Below are 19,253 nucleotides of genomic sequence, written 5' to 3' on the forward strand. Positions count from 1 at the left end.
CATGCCACCATTTCTTAGGTCTTTTTAAGGAGAGTGTCCTTCTCTTCTGTAGACATTTATATTGTGAGAAGCAGCCAACCCACAGCCCCCGCTGCCTCACAGGCACTCTGTCTCTCAAAAGACCTACTTACCATACCAAGGGCCACCCCTACTGCCTCAGATGTCACCTCCACTTGTCTCCAGTGCTGGGGTGGAGCCTAGCCCTCGAGGAGGCAAGCCACCTCAGACCACATACCCACTGGGGACAATCCACTGTCTCCCCATTCATAGGGGCAGCCCTCTGGAGCACCCCTCCCAAAAGGAGAACCTGTCTTTTTCCTTGGTCAACAGAGAATCCTGCCAACTACACCAATTGTCTTGCCAATGGGTTTCAGCACCCGGCAAGTTCGCTATGGATTCAGTGTGACCAAAGAAATGACAGTTGAATGTTTCTTTGGGGAGAAAGGGTTTATTACCCAGCTTGTCCTCCCGGCAGTAGGTTGAGCACTAGCATCTCTGCCTCCGCCCAGAGCACTGGGCCAAGCTCTCTTTATAGTGCAAGAACAGCTTATTGCCTATGGGTGTGGAAGCAGTAGCCTAGCAACAGGCCAGTGACATCATCAGGTGGTTTAAGTTCAGTGAGGATCCTGGCCATAGGAGCCTCAACTTCCCCACACACTCTTAGTTCTGTTGGCTGGTGGAATAATTAAAATCACATAAAACAGGTTACCAGGAGAGCACAAGTTTAATTAGTCTATAGGTAGGGGGAAACCATGTAAACATGAGAGATTTCCAGGACAGGTGCTTAATTATAACCCACTCAATGAAATAATAATCCATGATAAGAAGGAAGGAAGGAAGACAGGAAGGATGAGGGAGGGAAAAAGGGAGAGAAGGGGAGAGAAAGGGAGAGCTGTCCTTCACAGTGCAACGCCAGCTAGTGAATGGAGGAGGAATGATGGAGCTGGGCAATACTTATTTTGCAAACATCATAATAAATATTAGTTTAGTCAAGAACCACCAATGGACATTGCAGGGGAAATGGAAGTTCCCACGGCCAGGATGGTCACCTGACCCTGACCTGCTCGCCCACTGTGCACATCAATGATGCCACACTTGGCTGACTTCTCAGGTGCATGCTTACACACCTGTAAGCAATGGGCCATCATTGTCTGTGTTGCTGTATAAAGAGCTCCGCCAGCGCTCTGTGCACAGGAGGATCGCAGAGGGAGAGACAGAGGCAGAATGTAGATTGGAGACTTGCCGGATGCAGACATGATTCTAGTGCTACATGTGCCATGGGGAGAATAAAGCTGAGCATGAGACCTTTCACCCCCAGCATTCCGTTCTCATTATTCGGCCCCACTGAATCCGGAAGTGAACTTGCCTGGAGCTGAAGCCCTCCGCATGCTGCAGACATCAACACTAGCTTGTGAGAGTGTGATAAGGCAGAGATATCTATATCATCTCGAAGCATTTCTTTACAGATTACTTACTAATTATAAAATGGAAAATCAGTCACGTGATATGGAAGAAACCTGGCAGATACCACAGGTGATGCCAATGAACACTGTTAGTAGGAGCGCCACTCGAGCTCCCACCAGCTCTGAGAGCCTTACTGCCATCAGTCAGCTCAGAAACACCGAACGTCATCTGTGGGTCTGCTCTCCTGATGACCTAGGACCACTTCTGGTATGGATGTCTTAGAGTGAATTAACATTAAAAAAACTGGAGCCCAGGGCTTATGTGCTAGTTCTGTCTGAGGAAGTGCGATTCCAGAGAGCTAGAGGAAGGAGTGTGATGGGGTGGGCAAGGGGCGAGTGTGTTGCCAAGGCAGCTACTGCTAAGGGTGAAAATGCTCGCTGGACTCATAGGAACGTGGCTCCAAGAAATACATAAAGTGCATCTCTGGGCTGTGGAGGAAGGGCGACACCTTCACACTGGCTCTCCTCTTCCACTGGCCAAAAAATCCTACCCTGGATGCTCGTTTCCCTGCTCTCTTCAGTCTCGTATGTGCTGAGTAGCATCATATGGTGACACCCACGGAGGAGCCTCAGATTAGGAGCCGGAATGCACAGCATGGCAAGCAGTGACGCACTGTCGGGTTCTGTCTTTACGAAGTTGGTCCTGAGCAATGCGAAGCTGGGTCAGGGGACAGTCGAGGCCAAAATGGCCTGAGCAATGTGTAAAGAGGCGTTTGATTCACTGATCTTTCCTAGGATTTCAGTAAACTTAGAGAAAGTGGATCCTAAGGAATGAATAAATATATTTATCTGAATTTGAACCCTTCCTTTTTATTCCTCTTGATAAAATCAAGGAGGATTAAATGTAATACTTCTAAAATTAACAGTATTATGTGCACTCTGAAATCCCTTTATCTTCCTCCTCATCCTTCTGTTTATATATCCAAGTAGGGAAGTATCTGAAATGTGATTCACAAAATGGCAATACTAGTATTTTAAGGATTCAACATGATTCATTACTTTCTTTATACTTTTCTGAATTGTTTGAATGTTGTATAGTGAGTATGTATCATTTTTAATGCAATCAATTGATCATTCAAATAATAATATTGTCACCGTGGTCTTATGTCACCATGGGTAAGTGAATCTTTGCTCAATTACTATCCAATAATCAAAGTCACATAAATTCACCCAGAGCAGGAGAATTCACCTAGTATTTACAATAATAGGCAGTGCTGCAAACAGTTCTCCAAAGTTTGCTCTGAATGCCTAAAACATCCCATGACATTTGGCTAATAGCTGCCTAAAGGGCCCAAATATGTGACTTACAAGTCAAATATCCATTTATTCAGTTCTTCACACTAATGTTGGAAATTACCTAGTAGCTTATTAAATGAATGAAAATATATCTAGCTTTCCATTTGCTGGATTAAGGTCAGGCATACCACGTCTGGAAAAGACCGACATCAATTTAGAATAGTTGAAGGAATCTTTCTTGAGACAAAATCTATTCAAAATACATACAAACTGATCACAGAAGCGATCATCGCCTTTATCAGTTCAGTACTGTTGCAAAATGAACTCCAAAAATTACAGACTGAAGCTACATCATTTGTTGTTTCACAAGAGTCAGCAGGCACTTCAGGGGGCTCTGATCTGTGCCTCTGTGATCGGCTGGTGAGTCCAACTGATGGGTTGACTGCTTTAGGGTGGCTTTGACTGGGACACTCCAGCTCTGCTTCCCAAGTTCTCTCGTGCCCCAGCAGGTAGTCGGGCTTTCTGACTCTAAGGCTGGTTTAGACCTAGCACACATCACTTTCTCCACATTCTACTGGTCAACACAAGCCATGAGGCCAGCCCAGCTGAAAGAGTGGGAAATCAGACTCAACTCCTTGGTGGGAAAAGCTGGGGAGATACATGTAAAAGAAAGGGAGGAATTGTTGCCATGTTAACAAGAAACCCATTGTAAAATTTAAAAATTGGAGATTTCTCTAAAGTGTGTCATTTCTCTAAAGTGTGTCATAACAGTTCGTTACAGATGAACAAACTATTCCTAAAGTACTCCTGTGGCTTCTTCAATGTGACAAAGCTAATTAGCGAGAGAACTAGAATGGCAATCAATTTACCCTGTTCCTGTAGGAACTCCAACAAGAAGGCAGAATTTTATTAATTTACTTAAAACATGGACAAAGTGCCCAAAACACTCACATACAAGTTGTCTTCAGAATAATTTCCAATGCGGTCAAGTCCGCGGTGGTCCCTGCTCTTTGGGTGCTCGTGTCCTGTGTTGCCTGGTCTCGTGCAGGCTTCACCTCGCTCCGTAACTGTGCAGAACTGGTACCTCTCTGCACACAGTGACTACTTTTTAGAGTAGGTAGACAGCTAGGCATAAGCAGGGACAGAGAGGGGGACTTCGGTTGGACACTTGCCTACATTCTACATATTCCGTACAAGCTCTTCCTGCAGGATGGGGAGAGGGTATAGATGACAGACCTGCCGAAACTGGCTGGTTCCAACATGGAGAAGTTGACCCTGACTTCACTTCCAGATACATTATACACTCATTAACACAGTAAAATTCATTCCCCTCTTTCATTAGTATAGTAAAAATCACACCTTCCACACCATGACAGTTCCAGTGGGAACCAGATAGAGTCAAAAACCTCCCCAGCCTATCATGAGGGCGGAATGAGCCCGAATTCCAGAGGGACTCCACCTGTTTCCTTTGAAACCTCATCTCACACAGTGAATATTCATCTCCTTTCATATAAAAAAGGCTCCCTATTATTTCCTCCGCAGACTGTGCTCTCATCTCTCCCTGAAGTTTATTCTCCAAATGAACACTTAATGTCCCTCACTGTGTCTGCATTCACTCCTGAATTCTCTCTCTCTCACAAGACCAAGGACACATCTCTGTGACACACTTCCCACTGACAAAGGTGCTTGAACTTCTTCCCCCATCAAGTTTCTCTCTCTGTTACTCTATTTCTTCAGGGTCCTGTTTTTTGTTTTTTGGTTTTTTTTATTTTTTATTTTGTATCATCAATCTACAATTACATGAAGAACATTATGTTTACTAGGCTCCCCCCTTCACCAAGTCCCCCCCACATACCCCTTCACAGTCACTGTCCATCTGTGTAGTAAGATGCTGTAAAATCACTACTTGTCTTCTCTGTGTTGCGCAGCCCTCCCCGTGCCCACCCCACACTATACATGCTAATTGTAAGGCCCCTTTTCTTTCTCCCCGCCCTTATCCCTCCCTTCCCACCCATCCTCCCCAGTCCCTTTCCCTTTGGTAACTGTTAGTCCATTCTTGGGTTCTGTGAGTCTGCTGCTGTTTTGTTCCTTCAGTTTTTTCTTTGTTCTTATACTCCACATATGAGTGAAATCATTTGGTACTTGTTTTTCCCCACCTGGCTTATTTCACGGAGCATAATGCCCTCTAGCTCCATCCATGTTGATGCAAATGGTAGGATTTGTTTTCTTCTTATGGCTGAATAATATTCCATTGTGTATATGTACCACATCTTCTTTATCCAGTCATCTACTGATGGACACTTGGGTTGCTTCCATTTCTTGGCTATTGTAAATAGTGCAGCGATAAACATAGGGGTGCATCTGTCTTTTTCAAACTGGGCTGCTGCATCCTTAGGGTAAATTCCTAGAAGTGGAATTTCTGGGTCAAATGGTATTTCTATTTTGAGCATTCTGAGGAACCTCCATACTGCTTTCCACAATGGTTGAACTAATTACATTCCCACCAGCAGTGTAGGAGGGTTCCCCTTTCTCCACACCCTCGCCAACATTTGTTGTTCTTTGTCTTTTCGATGGTGGCCATCCTTACTGGTGTGAGGTGATATCTCGTTGTGGTTTTAATTTGCATTTCTCTGATGAGAAGCGATATGGAGCATCTTTTCATGTGTCTGTTGTCCATCTGAATTTCTTCTTTGGAGAATTGTCTATTCAGCTCCTCTGCCCATTTTTTAATTGGATTATTTGCTTTTTGTTTGTTGAGGTATGTGAGCTTTTTATATATTTTGGATGTCAACCCTTTATCGGATCTGTCATTTATGAATATATTCTCCCATACTGTAGGATGTCTTTCTGTTCTATTGATGGTGTCTTTTGCTGTACACAAGCTTTTTAGCTTGATATGATCCCACTTGTTCCTTTTTGCTTTTGTTTCCCTTGCCTGGGGAGATATGTTCATGAAGAAGTCACTCATGTTTATGTCACTCATGAGAATTTTGCCTATGTTTTTTTCTAAAAGTTTTATGGTTTCATGACTTACATTCAGGTCTTTGATCCATTTCAAATTTACTTTTGTGTATGGGGTTAGACAGTGATCCAGTTTCATTCTCTTACATGTAGCTGTCCAGTTTTGCCAGCACCATCTGTTGAAGAGACTGTCATTTCGCCATTGTATGTCCATGGCTCCTTTATCTAATATTAATTGACCATATATGTTTGGGTTAATGTTTGGACTCTCTATTCTGTTCCACTGCTCTGTGGCTCTGTTCTTGTGCCAGTACCAGATTGTCTTGATTACTGTGGCTTTGTAGTAGAGCTTGAAGTTGGGGAGCGAGATCTCCCCCAGTTTATTCTTCCTTCTCAGGATTGCTTTGGTTATTTGGGATATTTGGTGTTTCCAAATGAATTTTTGAACTATTTGTTCCAGTTCATTGAAGAATATTGTTGGTAATTTGATAGGGATTGCATCGAATCTGTATATTGCTTTGGGCAGGATGGCCATTTTGACAATATTAATTTTTCCTAGCCAAGAGTATGGGATGAGTTTCCATCTGTTAGTGACCTCTTTAATTTCTCTTAAGAGTGTCTTGTAGTTTTCAGGGTATAGGTCTTTCACTTCCTTGGTTAGGTTTATTCCTAGGTATTTTATTCTTTTTGATGCAATTGTGAATGGAATTGTTTTCCTGATTTCTCTTTCTATTGGTTCATTGTTAGTGTATAGGAAAGCCACAGATTTCTGTGTGTTAATTTTGTATCCTGCAACTTTGCTGAATTCTGATATTAGTTCTAGTAGTTTGGACTGGAGTCTTTAGGGTTTCTTATGTACAATATCATGTCATCTGCAAATAGTGACAGTTTGACTTCTTCTTTACCAATCTGAATTCCTTGTATTTCTTTGTTTTGTCTAATTGCTGTGGCTAGGACCTCCAGTACCACGTTGAATAACAGTGGGGTGAGTGGGCATCCCTGTCTTGTTCCCAATCTCAGAGGAAAAGCTTTCAGCCTCTCGCTGTTCAGTATGATGTTAGCTGTGGGTTTATCGTATATGGCCTATATTATGTTGAGGTACTTGCCCTCTATGCCCATTTTGTTGAGAGTTTTTATCATGAATAGATGTTGAATTTTGTCAAATGCTTTTTCAGCATCTATGGAGATGATCATGTGGTTTTGTCCATCTTTTTGTTGATGTGGTGGATGATGTTGATGGATTTTCAAATGTTGTACCATCCTTGCATCCCTGGGATGAATCCCACTTGGTCATGGTGTATGATCCTTTCAATGTATTTTTGAATTTGGTTTGCTAATATTTTGTTGAGTATTTTTGTATCTACATTCATCAGGGATATTGGTCTCTAGTTTTCTTTTTTGGTGGGGTCTTTGCCTGGTTTTGGTATTAGAGTGATGTTGGCTTCATAGAATGAGTTTGGGAGTATTCCCTCCTCCTCTTCTATTTTTTGGAAAACTTTAAGGAGAATGGGTATTATGTCTTCTCTGTATGTCTGATAAAATTCCAAGGTAAATCCATCTGGCACGGGGGTTTTGTTCTTGGGTAGTTTTGTGATTACTGATTCAATTTCCTTGCTGGTAATTGGTCTGTTTAGATTTTCTGATGCTTTCTGGGTCAGTCTTGGAAGGTTGTATTTTTCTAGGAAGTTGTTCATTTCTCCTAAGTTTTCCAGCTTCTTAGCATATAGTTTTTCATAGTATTCTCTAATAATTCTTTGTATTTCTGTGGAGTCCGTTGTGATTTTTCCTTTCTTGTTTCTGATTATGTTGATTTGTGTTGACTCTCTTTTTCTCTTAATAAGTCTGGCTAGAGGCTTATCTATTTTGTTTATTTTCTCGAAGAACCAGCTCTTGGTATCATTTATTTTTTTCTATTGTTTTATTCTTCTCAATTTTATTTATTTCTTCTCTGATCTTTATTATGTCCCTCCTTCTGCTGACCTTAGGCCTCATTTGTTCTTCTTTTTCCAATTTCGATAATTGTGACATCAGACTATTCTATTGGGACTGTTCTTCCTTCTTTCAATATGCCTGAATTGCTATATACTTTCCTCTTAAGACTGCTTTTACTGCGTCCCACAGAAGTTGAGGCTTTGTGTTGTTGTTATCATTTGTTTCCATGTATTGCTGGGTCTCCATTTTAATTTGTTCGTTGATCCATTGATTATTTAGGAGCATGTTGTTAAGCCTCCATGTGTTTGTGAGCCTTTTTGCTTTCTTGGTACAATTTATTTCTAGTTTTATACCTTTGTGGTCTGAAAAGTTGGTTGGTAGGATTTCAATCTTTTGGAATTTACTGAGGCTCTTTTTGTGGCCAGTATGTGGTCTATTCTGGAGAATGTTCCATGTGCACTTGAGAATAATGTGTATCCTGTTGCTTTTGGATGTAGAGTTCTGTAGATGTCTATTAGGTCCATCTGTTCTAGTGTGTTGTTCAGTGCCTCTGTGTCCTTACTTATTTTCTGTCTGGTGGGTCTGTCCTTTGGAGTGAATGGTGTGTTGAAGTCTCCTAGAATGAGTGCATTGCATTCTATTTCCCCCTTTAATTCTGTTAGTATTTGTTTCACATATGCTGGTGCTCCTGTATTGGGTGCATATATGTTTATAATGGTTATATCCTCTTGTTGGACTGAGCCCTTTATCATTATGTAATGTCCTTCTTTATCTCTTGTTACTTTCTTTATTTTGAAGTCTATTTTGTCTGATACTAGTACTGCAACACCTGCTTTTTTCTCCCTGTTGTTTGCATGAAATATCTTTTTCCATCCCTTGACTTTTAGTCTGTGCATGTCTTTGGGTTTGAGTTGAGTCTCTTGTAAGCAGCATATAGGTGGGTCTTGCTTTTTTATCCATTCTATTACTCTGTGTCTTTTGATTGGTGCATTCAGTCCATTTACATTTAGGGTGATTATTGAAAGATATGTACTTATTGCCATTGCAGGCTTTAGATTCGTGGTTACCAAAGGTTCAAGGTTAGCTTCTTTACTACCTTACTGTCTAACTTAACTCGCTTATTGAGCTATTATAAATACAGTCTGATGATTATTTCTCTCCCGTCTTATTCCTCCTCCTCCATTCTTCATATGTTGTGTGTTTTGTTCTGTGCTCTTTCTAGGAGTGCTCCCATCTAGAGCCGTCCCTCTAAGATACCCTGTAGAGGTGGTTTGTGGGAGGCAAATTCCTTCAACTTTTGCTTGTCTGGGAATTGTTTACTCCCTCCTTCATATTTAAATGATAATCGTGCTGGATACAGTATCCTTGGTTCAAGGCCCTTCTCTTTCATTGCATTAAATATATCATGCCATTCTCTTCTGGCCTGTAAGGTTTCTGTTGAGAAGTCTGATGATAGCCTGATAGGTTTTCCTTTATAGGTGACCTTTTTCTCTCTCCGGCTGCCTTTAATACTCTGTTCTTGTCCTTGATCTTTGCCATTTTAATTATTATGTGTCTTGGTGTTGTCCTCCTTGGGTCCCTTGTGTTGTGAGTTCTGTGTGCTTCCATAGTCTGAGCAACTATTTCCTCCCCCAGTTTGGGGAAGTTCTCAGCAATTATTTCTTCAAAGACACTTCCTATCCCTTTTTCTCTCTCTTCTTCTTCTGGTACCCCTATAATGTGGATATTGTTCCTTTTGGATTGGTCACACAGTTCTCTTAATATGTTTTCATTCCTGGAGATCCTTTTATCTCTCTCTGCATCAGCTTCTCTGCGTTCCTGTTCTCTGTTTTCTATTCCATCAATGGCCTCTTGCATCTTATCCATTCTGCTTATAAATCCTTTCAGAGATTGTTTCACTTCTGTAATCTCCCTCCGGATGTCATCCCTTACCTCTTGTATATTTCTTTGCAGCTCTGTCAGCATGTTTATGATTTTTATTTTGAATTCTTTTTCATGGAGACTGGTTAGGTCTGTCTCTGAAGATCCTCTCCCATGTGTTGTCTGAACTATCTTGGACTGGACTAAATTTTTTTGCCTTTTCATGGTGATAGCGGTGGCTGTAGGCAGGTTGCAGGTGTGTCAGCTGGGAGAAGAAGGTCCTTTCCTGCTTGCTGGTTGCCTTGCCCTTCTCTGCTGCCTGTGTCAGTTACCGGCACTCCTGGAACAGCCACCGGATCAGTCCCCTAAGCTGCTGTGGGCGGGGTCTCCATCAGAGCAGCGCAGAGCCCTGTGGGGAGTGGCAGGCATGCCAGGTGCACTCCTCCACAATAGTGGCGCCCATTCCAGGCAGCTGTGTACCAGCAGCAGCCTTTGGGTCTGGCCCAGGCAGCTGTGCGTCGGGCTGGGATTCTGGTCGGCTGCTGGGAGTGCAGCTGCTCCCTCTGGCACCACTGCAGGTGCACGCGGGCCTCTCCTGCGCAGACTTCTCACAGGCTCCTCTGGCGCCACTGCCACCAGCACACGCAGGCCACACCCAGGCTATTCGGTCACCACTGTGGCGAGCTCACATGAGCCGCTCCTGGTCCCCTCTGGCCCTGCCAGCTCACCCAATCCGCTCCCAGTCCCATCTGGCGCCACTGCCCCCAGCCCATGCTGCCACTCTCCCACTACTGGGTTGGTGTGTCGGGGTCCACGCCAGTTGGAGGAACATCTGGCAGGCTGCTTAGTGCTGTGAGGGGCTTCAGAGCTGCGCTGCTGCCCCAGGGTTTAGGGCACCTAAAGTTCCCCAGGATTCCCAGCTGCTGGCTAAGTGTGCCGGGACAACTTTGTCCAGCTATGGGGTCCCTGTCTCTTTAAGACTTGCAGAAAGCACTCGCTTTTCTTTTGTCTCAGGGGCACAGTTTGTGGGTACCTGCCCACAGGTTTTGCTTTTCCGTTTCTCTAATATCCAGCACCCCGTGCACCTTGTGTCTGCGTTCTGGGTGCGGATTTCTAGAGCTGGTTGCTTAGCAGTCCTGGGCCTTCACTCCCTCCCCGTTCTGACTCCTTTCTTCCCGCCAGGTTCTGGGGTGGGGGAGCATTCGGGTTCCGCCTGGCTGCAGCTTGTATCTTACCCCCTTCGTGTGATGTTGAGTTCTCGCAGATGTAGATGTATCCTGGCTGTTGTACTGCATCCACTGGTATCTCTTTTAGGAATAGTTGTATTTATTGTATTTTCATAAATATATATGTTTTGGGGAGGAGATTTCCACTGAACTACTCATGCCGCCATCTTCCCATGATCCTCTTCAGGGTCCTGTTTTATGTGTCAATTGTAAATCACATCAAGGAATCATGGCATTACTTCAGGCCGCAAGGCAGTAAGTGGTTCTCACTGTGTGTCACAGGTGAGAGGCGTTGGCTGACTGAGGTGATGGGTGACTTTTGATCATGCTTGAGAGAAAGATTCTCTCCCCTCAAGGCAGCAACCAGCACAGGGACTGGCAGAAACCTTCTGGAAGACAGCCTTTCATAAAGGAAGGAGAAAGAGTGGGCTGGGAATGGAGTATGGGAGGGAGGGACTGGAAGGGCTTGGAGGGGTCCTGGGGAGACCCCAGAGAATACTTCCAGGCAGCAATACCACACTTTCTCATACTGATAGTAAACAAACCCAGAATTTGACAATCGTGGTTTATTTACCCATTTGAATAACAAATTTAGGATTTGGTTTGTTTTTTATTTTGAATTCCATTCTTTTTTATGGTAGGTTTGATGAATGGTGATTTATATACATAACTATAAAAAAGGATAATTGATTTTATAATGAATTTTTTAAAAGCAGTACATTTGCATGCAAATCCAAATGTGTTGCAGCTGCAATTCTCACAAAGGAAGAAAAGGTTCAGGGAATTCAAACATTAATTTCGTATTTTGAAAATGTTGGACTGAAGCTTCCACCTCTGCTCTGACCCCAGATGCAGTCCACATCCCATCATACTACCTTGGGATTCAAAAACCCCTCTCCCCAGATGAAAACATGCAAGGGAAGAAATCACTGGTTTTCCTTTTTCATGCCAATCCCCAAACCCCAGGGCTGTCTGTCCTCTTTGCTTATCCAAGGCTACTTGCTCTGATTTCAGCCAAAACAAGCAATCAAACAGTGGAGGAGACCCCTTCAGTGTATATGAATGGCTCACCATCAAGCTTTGAATGAAAGAATGAAAGACACATGCAAGAGCTAGCCATTGTTTGTGTTAATGCCCCAGACATTCTAGGCATCAGCAAACACAAGCTCCTAATCCCCTGGAGATTATATGCTGTTTGAGAAGACCACAGAAATATGAGCAAATTGTTTTCTATTATAATATCAGACTGACATAGCTCTTAAGAAAACTAGAGCAGAAAAATGGGGAGGAGAATGTCAGAAATGGTAGACTATCCTGGGCTGGGGGAGACCTCTGATTCTTGAGTAGTTTGCTAGTGGGCCCCACCCTGAGACAAAGACAAGCCCATCTGTCTCCAGCTCTCTGCAGTCATCAGGAAATGCAATCCAGGGAACCTCCCTGTGTGCCAGGGAGACCACATCATGGGAAAGGCTTCTTGACTCTGATTGAGAAAGAATTCGTGAGTAAATCAAGCAGGTGCAAGCAAAGAATAATTTAATAAAGCCAATTACACACTCAAGGAAGGAGTGTAGGCATGCTGCAGAGATGAGCAGCCCACGGGGGCCGGGTTGGGTGGCCACAGAGCTGGAGCCAAAGCAGGGGATGAAGGATCCATCAGGATAGGTGGGGTTTTCTCAGAATAGGGAGGAGATATCTGGGAAACAGAGTGACACCTTCTTCTTGTCCTTAGATGGTTTGTCTCAGAAAGGTCATGTGATTTTTACTATGTTAATAAGCACGTAATGTCCTTGAGGTAAAGTCAGGACCAACTTCTCCTCTGTGTTGGAACTGGTTTTGTCAGGTCTGGTATTTATCCCTTCCCTCTCCACATCCCATGAGAACAGTTTACACCAAGTGTTTAGAATATGAATAACCATGTAACTGAATGTAAACACCAGCCCAAGTCCCCAACCCCCTCCCTGCTCATGTCGGGCTGTCTGTCATCTATAACACAGTGGGGCTTTCCTGGAGGGGCCACCTTCCCGCGCACATGTAGGGAAAATGGCAGTTAGCACAGCCAGGATCCTCACCTGATCCTAATCTACTCACCCACTGTGTACATGCGATGGTGTAGTACTTAGCATACTGCACAGGCACGTGCTTGGATACCCATTGGCGATAAGCCATTATTGCCCATGTTGCTATAAAAAGAGCTCTGCCCACTGCTAGGGCAAAGGGAAGAAGGAGAGGAGGAGGGCAGAGCCTGGAGTGGAGGCTGAGACAGAGGCAGGTGGGATCCGGCACTTGACCTGCCACCGTGAGACTGAAGCTGGGTATAAACCCTCTTACCTGCAACATTCTGTTGTCATTTTTCAGCCTCACCAAATCCAGAGTGACTTACCCAGAGCTAAGACCCCCTTTGGCCTGGAGCTACAGCAAGACAAGTGAGGGGCTGGGAACAAAACCACTTACAGGTTACTCAGAAATTCCCCAAGAGGGACGTGCATCCACTGAGAATCTCATATGTTGTCCATTTCCCTCATTTTATACTCAAAAAAATGGAGTCACATTGTCAACGAGATGTCCATGTTCACAAAGGTAGTTCTTGACAGAAGAGGAAGCAGGACCCTGTGACTGGACCTTCCCTGAACGCCCCCCATTATTGTCTGTTAATAACAGCTAGTAAAAGACTATTAGCATTATTAACATCATTAGCATTGAACAAGATTTTGTTCATATTTTTGTGTAGAACAGAAAGACAACTTTCAAAAAATGGGAAGAACTCTTGCATCTCAATCCCAGGGTCAGTTATTTTTTATTAACAAATTGGGATTTGGAGCTCTCTGAGGCTTTGCTAGGTGTGTCAATGACCCATAGGTTATAATCTCTTGCAACAGCAATTAAGGGAAAAAAATCTTCTGTGATTTGTGCACGCACCCAAAAGAGAGAGCATGCCCATCCAGTATAGAAGGGCGTGTGACTCAGTTTACTAAAAGCTCCTTAAATGTAAGTTGCTTGTTCAGAAAGGTTCCTTTCAAAAAGCTTGTAAATTATTATCTTAGTCACGTGTCTCCCTTAAGCATGTTTACTTCTCTAAATACATAGACAGACTTCATTAAGAGTGGGAAAATGTCAGGTAAATCTGTCACTTTACAGTGTATACATGAAACCTAAGAAATACTAATTTAATGGTAATATATTGATGTACAACAATTTCTAATTTTAAATAATGTCAAACCTATAGATTTTACACTTTTATGCTTACAGCATGGACTACCTTTCTATCAAATTTTAGTTTTACTCCACCTCACGTAAAGTTTGACCCAGAGACCCTGCCATTGGGAGCTTCTGTGTCATCAGAAAGCTGATCGCCCTCATAACTAAAGGCACTGAGCGTTGACCCTGTGGGAGGCACCGCGTCAGGCCTTTGCCTGAGGTATCTCACGGAGCCCTATGAATGAAGTTTGTTGTTTGTAAAGAGGGGCCAGAGAGGAGGGGTAATTTGGACAATGCCCAAGAGCTTACGAACTTAGGAAGCCTCTTAATGGGTCACCTACTACCTCCCAAAGCTGGACCAGTGAACCCAGTCGTGTTTCAGGGTGAGAACCTGAACCCCCTGGACAGCACCTTGTTCAGAGATGGGGTCCTGACCACACATGGCCAATGCTTGCAGCAGCAGCACACCAAAACATTTTTCTCCCTGTTTTAATAATGAAGGTCCACATAAAATTAAGTTTGAATATCACTCTAGGACTAAAGAAAAAGTTTGCAAAAAGTTTGAAAGAGTTAAAGAGTTGCATTTTCTCTGACAATTCTTTCTTATGCTACTGTCTATAGTGACTACATGTAATTTTAAGTTGTGTTAAATTTAGTCAGTTGAATTGTTACAATTTATGTCCCCAAAATAAACCACAATAATTATGTCAACATACAATGCCATTTTTTCTTGTATTGCATTGTCCTGTGAGACACGATAATTTCCAGTTAGCAACAAGGCTTTACTGAGATGTTACACTCCTATTGTTCACAACCCAACATCTGCAGTATACAAAACACGGGGGGCTTGAGTAGGTGGACCTTCTGGTTAAGTGAGCATGTTGGTTAACTCAGTCTTGGGAGAGAGATTTTTTGGCTACCATGCTTGAATCTGCTATTCTGTCTTGCTACGTCAAAGCCAAAATCCAGTGACCTGTGGAATGTTGGACTCATTGCCCTAAAGCTGCTTCCTGGTGGCCCAGAATCATAGCGGTGGCTTCAGGAGGTGGAGAGCGCCCTGCAGGAAGGCCGAGCCCCAGGATGCGGCCTGGGATTAATGGTGCTCAATTTGCTTTATATAAGCACCCACTGTTCATTGCTTCATGAAATGCCTCTGCTACGGAAGCAGAGTTCATCTATAGGGAGAAAAAGCCTTTGGCTAAATGAGGGATCAGCTCAGCTTTTGTGCATGGACCCCCTTCACACCTGGCTTGTCCCTGATCACCGCTCCCGGCCGTGGCTGACCCTCATGTGAGGGTCCAGGGAGGGTGTGCTAGATTTGGGAGCTGGTGCCTAATCCCTCAGCAGCCTCACCTACAGGAGGTCCGTGTCCCTGCTGTATTTTGTGCATCAGGACACCAAAATGACCTCAGGTGGCAACAGACCCTCAGCAGGAGGTGACCTTAGGAAGCAAGGGTAGACAGAGGACGGGGCCACCCTGGGTGGGTCCATGGGTTATAACCCCCAGCCAGACTGCAAGTGGGAGAGTGTGTGTGTGTTCTGCCTTTCCTGAATACAGTGGCTTGGATGGTAGAATTTCTGTAACAGACACAGGAGAGCAATGCTCTGGTGGTGGCCGACACCATGCATGCGGGAGCTTCTCAGTCCCAGGACAGGGTGGCTCCCAGCCACATAAACAAACAGTCCGTGCTCAGCACAGGAGTTCTGCTGAGACCCGTTGCCTGCCCACCTCCGTGCCTGGCAGCACTTACACCCAGCAGGAACTCAGCTAACGTGTTTGGTTCAGTGGCCTGAAGCCACACTGGGGCTCTTCCAGGGCCTTCTCCTTTGCTGATTCAAATACTTTGTCTTAAGAATTATGCCCTGAAAAAAATGCCTAATATCATTGCCTTCAATAGACTCATCAACGGAAGAAATACTGTTTATTAAATAGAATGGGGCCAGGTTGTTAAGGAAATCATTTCCCCTGCTGAGCGTTGCAGGAATATTATGGTCCGTAATACAGTGTAAGAGAAACAAGGAAAGCGAGGCGATTCTCGGGAAGGCTGTGATGGGAGGTCCTCCAGAGAACCCTCGCGCCGAGTCACCCACTTGCAGCTGTGGGGGTCAGGATGCAAGTGGCTCCCGTGATCCTGTGTTTGGGGTGAAGGTGGCCCAGCCGCACGGGTGCTGGCCTGATGGGAGGAGACTGGGCCAAGGATGCAGTGCCGGCACGCCTCTCCCGGCTCGGAGGCTCTGCGCCGTCTGCATCTCGTCCTGTTTGTCCTTTGCTGGTGGGATTTTATTACTTACTTATTTGGAAGCACAGCAACTGGTGGAATCAGGAACCCAGGAGACATAAAGGGCATTGGTCCTGATCCACGGTGGGGAGCAGGTTCCATCCCAGCCACTACCTAGTGGGACTGCTTCCAGGGTGTGAATTCAGAGTCTCAGGTTCCTGCAGCCTTTGTCGTGTCCTTCACGCCTCCCACAGGCTGTGGCAGAATCATGTCTCCGTGGCTTAGGGAATGGATGGGCCACAGTAGAAACGTTCCTGGCAGGTTATCGGCAGCCCCAGATCTCCCTCCTCAGTCTCCCCATCTGAGCGGCGCCAGCAGTGGTCATACCTGGCTAACGTCCCTAGTGGTCCAGGAAGGGGCAGGCAAGATAAAGTACGTTCGAGGGGCTTCTGACTGCACGTGCCTTATGAACATGACATGATTCATCAATAACCTTGCTTCCCTGAGGGGGTGGGGGAGACACAGAACACTGCTCGGGCCTCACTTTGGACTGATTCTGCCAGGAATTGGCCTTGGTGATGAGTAGACGGGAGAAGCAGGGAGGGCGTCTGGGGACGGAGGCACAGGCTGTGCCGGACTAAGTGCTAAGGTGGTGACAGGTGGAGGCCAGGCCCTGCCTGGGCAGAGGCTGCATCTGAGCACACTTGTGCCCCGTGTCACTGCACAGGCTTAGGTGTGCAGCAACCCAAAGGGTTTCTTACCCCAGTGGAAGCTTCCCAGCATTGATCCCACATGTGACAGATACTGGAGGTTTTATGTCATTTGTCCTAGTGCAGTGACAAGCCTGTTTTTTGACTTAATATTCCCCACCAGTGTCAAGTTTTACTTAGGAATCTACATTCCATAAGGAAATACCTACCATACATTTCCCATAAGTGATGTACCGCAGCTGGCTGACGTGGGACACCTGGCCCCCACCGGCAGGGACAGTGCCCTCCCCGTCCATCTGCCGCGGCACCCCTCCCCGGTGCCTGGCATCCCGCTCTTGCTCTCAGGCCGGTTGTCGTGTGGGCTGAGTGGGCTCGGCGCCCCTTCTGTGTCTCCCACCCCACTGTGAGCCCCGTGGGAGCAGGGGCCAGGCCTCCACTCGGATTTCTGCTCCTAACTCTGTGCGACTTCTGAAACACAGTGGAGAGCAAAGAAATATTTTTTTCACTTGAAATGAGTTGGACAGAATAGTGGCTGTTAAAAGAACATTTCAAAACCTTTGAAAGGACATGCTGAAGAATTGTAATCAAGCTGAATTATATGAAATATAAATAAGTGAGCTAAAATACCAAGTGTCATACGATATGCAACTTGCCCCACTTGTAAGATCTTACGTGGTTTGAAATCATTCTCTCCTTGGTATTTCATGAATTATCGATTTTAGGTACGAAGCCCTGAATTGCTAGAAATCTCACAGACAGATAATAAAAAAATCACTTTGAAATTTCCAAAATACATGCTGGCATCTATAAAATGGAAAGGGGAGAGGTCATACAGGGAAAGCACGGTTTCTGTCCATTTATCTGTGGGCACATATAGCGAGCGTGCCTCACACGGCATTTCGGTGGCCTAAATAACACTCCAGAGGGGGGCTCATAAACCAGCAGGTCAGAGCCTTAGTGCCTCCTACCACTCCGTCGGGGAGACCCGCAACACACATCCATTAAAGGCCTGCTGTGGATAAAGCGTTTGCAGAGGGGCCACTGGGTGTCAGGAGGTCACCTTGGTGTTGGCAGTTTTGCCTCCATTGGCACAAAATGATGGCAAATACCTTCAGCCACAATACACCCGAATGTTGAATTCCACTGCGCAGATTAGAAAGACGTACGGATTTCGAAGAGAGGAATGGTCCAGAAGGGCTTCCTGGAGGAAGTGGAGCTTGAAGAATCAGCAGGACGTGAAGAGGAAGAGAAGGTGCGTGGGAGCTGAGGCGGGTGAGGGGAGGGTACCGGGGGGTCAGGGCAGAAAGCTGGAGCCACGTGGAGAAGGATGGCAAAGCCACAGGGACAACTAGCATGTGAAACCGTAAAGCAAGGCGCCCGGAGAGGATGTCGGGAGGGAAGTTCTTAACCCGGAAGCAGAAGCCAGGATGCTGGTAGCAGAATGGTAATCCCGTTTGTGTCTGCTTTCAGAGTGGGCTGCCGTGGCTTATGTGGCGGGGCTGCCCCATCCTTCCCTGGGAGCTTCCTGAGTGGTGCAGGTCTTCATTCCTCTGTGTCTTCAGCCCTAAGAGGTCCACTTAGACCTCCTGCTTGGAAGGAAGTGGGTTCATCATGCCAGGAGTGTTTGGGATCCCACGAGCTGCTGGCAGCTTCTGAAAGCCAATAGGCGGGGGTGGTGGCACCACCAGACCTCCACCAGCCGAGCGTGTCTTTGAGAAGAAAGGTGTCGAGAAGTCACCTGAAAGGTGATGACTCTGCTACCTGGCTAACGCTCGTTCTTCAGGATCCCTAGCAGCAAAAGAAAAAAGAAATCAAACAAGCCTGCAACACAACTTACTTACACTGAAGACTCCCGGTTGACCCTTGAGCAGCGCGGGTCTGAAGTGTGAGGGTCCACTTGTGTGCAGATATGCTGGGAAATGTTTGGGAGGGTTGTGTCCGTTTGAAAGCCACTTTCTTTCCTCTAGCTTACTTTATTGTAAGAATACAGTATATAATACATATGTCAAAACAAATCAACTGTTTAGGTTATGGGTAAGGCTTCTGGTCAACAGGAGGCTACCAGCGAAGTTTGGGTGAGTCAAAAGTTATATGAGGATTTTTGATTCTGGGGGAAGATGGGAACCCCTAACCCCACATTGTTCAAGGGCCAGTTCTGAGGTGTATATAGGAAGTGTGCAGTGGTAATCATCAGAATCACACGTGACATTTTTACAAGCTCCAAGCAGAATCTGGGAGGTACTGCGGAGCTGTGACTCGGGTCCCTCACACATTCACCCTCAGGCAGCCTGGGCATGGAGGACACAAGCGTTCAGACAAGCGCAGCTCATTCATACAGCCGTAGGAGTGGCTCCTGGGGCTTTACATTGGGAGCCTTCTCGTGAATATTACACATTTCTACTGCCCTGTGGCTTATATAAACCAGTGCCTGATAGACAGTGGGTTTGACAG

This window comes from Manis javanica, chromosome 6, assembly GCF_040802235.1.
Source record: "Manis javanica isolate MJ-LG chromosome 6, MJ_LKY, whole genome shotgun sequence".
In the NCBI taxonomy this organism is placed as follows: Eukaryota; Metazoa; Chordata; class Mammalia; order Pholidota; family Manidae; genus Manis; species Manis javanica.